The following is a 3,768-nucleotide window of genomic DNA, read 5'->3' as shown; positions in this document are numbered from 1 at the left end:
ATTCTAAGAGAGAATTTCATCTTAGTGTTTTTATGTTATGAAATATAAAATAATGCACCAATCAGAACATATTTTCATTCGTAAACCTAATAACATCCATTTTATGTATTGTTTTATTGTGTTATGCTGAAATTCTGGTCTGTTGTAAGATTAGTTGACTGACTCGGCCTAATATTCTTGTGATCAACGCGCAATAGATAAGCCCAAGCATCTTTATATATTGTTGAGAAAATGGGATATGTATTCCAATGGTAGTGCTGTAAACACTAAGACAACGTCATTATCGATATTAGTTTAATGTTGAAAATAGCTACCATGAATGTTGGGTTTAAACATTTTAGCTTTCCGGAATAATTGATGAAAAACATTTAAAGTAAATTACAGTACGACCATATAGCCTCGCCAAAATCACGAATAAAAGTGCATTTTTCGATTCCCAAGGTTTTTCCCTTACTTTATTTAGAATTTCAAGCACACTGAGAAAAAAAGGCTAAAAGTAACGAACTTATCAGGAAATTTATCATTGGCCGAAGCCTCCGAATACTTTGGAAGGGCTTTGCGATACAGTATTTGTTTTTAAAATAAGTTTATTTTCTGCTTACGCTGATCATATAACTTTTTCCTTGAGAAATTTAGTTCTTACATTTTTATGTTTTAAAATCGCTCTGTCAAGAATTATTTCTTTTATTTTCTTATGTCATATGCAATTATCTCCACTGTGGGTCGTTCTTAGCTTTTATCTTTTCACAGTTCTGCTGTTGGAAAGTTTGCTTTACAAGTGAAGAATCCGGCTTGTTTATTAATATTTTTTTTTTTTCCTTTCTTCGTGTGTTGCTGACTTCTCGCTTTTCACAGTTATATTCTGCGAAAGTTTCTTTTCAAAGGGAATTGCCTTTTAGACTTGTTCCAGATGATAGTTTGTAATTTTTAAAGAATAATTGTCAGCATAATCGATTTCCTTGCATTTTCCTGATTACTATTTCATGTGTTCAAAATCCTAGTGTTCCATTCAAGTTTCTAGTGCTTGAGAAAAGAGAAATTTTTATTGGCATTTCGTCTCATTCAGAATTTAATACATGTGTGGTAGAAAAAGGCAGGCTTAGTGTAACATTTTAACTTTGAAATATGAGATGCTTCTGCGATATAGGATTATACACTGCATTGCTTGAGATATAACTACCATCAGGGGGTACCGCTGGTATTGTATGGTGTCTTTTTACCAATCAAGGCTTCAAAAGGTATGAATACAATATTAAGACTATCCACTTCGTAAGATTGCTTACCACTTTGAACGTTATGCATTTAGACAACTGATAGCTTTGCACAGTTTTGGCTCTTAACTCGGTAGTGTGCATTCCATATGCCTAGTAGTATAACTGAAAAATGCAGTTTTAAAGCCACTAAACAAAACTCCGTCATAAGAATGTGTTGTGTTACTCCTCTCTCTCAGATTAATCTTCCGTCTGTTTTGTATACTCAGTTTGTATAACTGTCAGTTAGGAGATATTGAACAGCCATTCTCCTTCATTTTCCCATGACGACTTGTACGATTTACATTTTGCCACCAGTACTGGTTGCTGTGTGTAGACTCAATGAATGCAACTCATTATATGATCGCGAGGATCCCTCAGCATGTGAACATCAGCCACTGCTGTAGGATGTAAGAAGTGCACCACGTTTATTAAAACTGGGTATTGGTCCCAGAAACTAGCTTTAGGGGTATCGAGAAATAGTGACAGACGGTTTTGTATTATGTAGTTCTAATTGCTTCCACTCAGAAGCTGACCGACTCTGTGCTAAAAATGTACTGGTCCTTGTATTTCGCACCAGATACAGCCTGTATGTATTGGTTGTGTTTGACCACTTCTATATAGTCTTTGGAAATTGAGACGGATGCTTTCCTCGTATCACAGGTTTAGGAAGAACGACGTTTTTGGAATTAAGTGTCCTTCAGGGCATAACCATATAGAGATGTGTTTGATGTAATTGGGAAACCTATATATTGTTACATTTAGGATACACAGTTTTTTGAAAAATGTGCTTGTAGGTCACACAGCTTTACAAGTTTGTTTTTTTTTTTTCCATTTGACAGTTTTTGACACTAGTTGACAGGCTTGAGATAAGGATTTGTACTGAAGTCTGATTTAATTTTTAATACTTGCCGTCATGAGATGCATCATATCTCATGAAAATATTTTATGAAGGTAAAACCAGGGGATTTAATTGCCCGTGAAAATGAAATGTCACTGAAGTTTATAATTTCGACAACATTCAAAACTAAAATTATGCCGAAATGAATTTCTTCATTGTGGGGGGCCAAGGTGGGGAGGGCCCTACAAAACTGCAGGAAAAAAAAATCTTTTCCTTGACGGACCAAGGTAAAATCTCCATCTTTGGGTGTAGTCATCCAGTATTCCTCCCACACCATCTAATGATGGGGAAACTGTTAACCAACCCTAGAGGTAAAGTTTAACAGCACTGGGCCCTTAAGGCCAAACCTTCGGTTAAAGTTTTCCTTCTTGATACTCACCCTTTTAAGTCACACATACACATCCCCAAGTTTGCTTTGCGTTCAAGGGATAATAAAAAGATCCTAGATGACCTGGTTAGCTGAGATGAAAGGATCTAGACGGGTTTATTTCCTTAGGGTTTCCGAGGACATTGTTATCTCGGAAATTATGTAATAGGATTCCTGTAGCAAAATTATAGACCAACCCCCACCTGTCTTGATGATGATATAATATATATGTCCTTATTCAATTGTTTTAGATAATAATAATAATAATAGTAATAATAATAATAATAATAATTTCTGTCAGTTCACACAAATGGAAAAGGAATAGCATCAAAAGAAGTGTATTTGTTTTTCTGATAACCTTGAGGGGAAATAATCAGAGCGACAGTAGAAGTCAGTTAACAAAATGACAAAGCAAAGGAGCTCCGTGTAGCCTATCAGAAATCCGTAGAGAATTCGATAGCCTTTATTAAAGCTGGTTCTTTGGAGAATTTTTTGCATTTTTGTCTTAAGTTTTTACTGGAAGTCTCTGTCTGTCTATCTGTCTCTCTCTGTCAGAGGCCTTTGCCCCTGCGACGCCTGTATGATGTAAACCAATCAGTTAATCTCTCTCTCTCTCTCTCTCTCTCTCTGTCGATAATTTTGCTGTTGACGCCACTGTGATGTAAACCAATCTGCCATCTCTCTCTCTCTCTCTCTCTCTCTCTCTCTCTCTCTCTCTCTCTCTCTCTCTCTCTCTCTCTCTCTCATTACAGTATTTTGTTGAAGCGTTATGTGACGTGAAAGGTTCCCTAATTTTTATCCATGCGGTCATGAAACTTGTGTCACGATTTCTTGTCTTTGTCGGTTAACTTGTCGTTTAAAGTCACGTATTTTAATAGTGTCCTTCATCTTGATCAGTATTCCTGAATGTATTTCAAGCAAAGGAACAAACTCCCTCTTCAGTTTTTCATTTAGTATCTATCAGGTGCGTGCGAGAGTTGTTGAAAAACTCCATTATTTTTTACATCTAATGGAAGCAAATTGGCTTTAAGCGATTCCTTGATTGATTGCTGTTCATCTGGAACATCTCAGGTTGGTACAGAAGTCGAGGTAATCTTTATAGCCTCTTATAAGGAAGAAAATGGTGTTGTGCAAGACATCCCAAGATAAGTGCCAGTCCTAAAACCTACTCCGATAGAGAGTATCTCGAAGACCTTGCAACAACCCTAACAACTTGCACCAACATTCAGACTGTCTCCTGATAAGGGGGA

Source organism: Macrobrachium rosenbergii, chromosome 1, assembly GCF_040412425.1.
Source record: "Macrobrachium rosenbergii isolate ZJJX-2024 chromosome 1, ASM4041242v1, whole genome shotgun sequence".
Lineage (NCBI taxonomy): Eukaryota > Metazoa > Arthropoda > Malacostraca > Decapoda > Palaemonidae > Macrobrachium > Macrobrachium rosenbergii.
Note: the sequence above shows the minus strand (reverse complement) of the source record.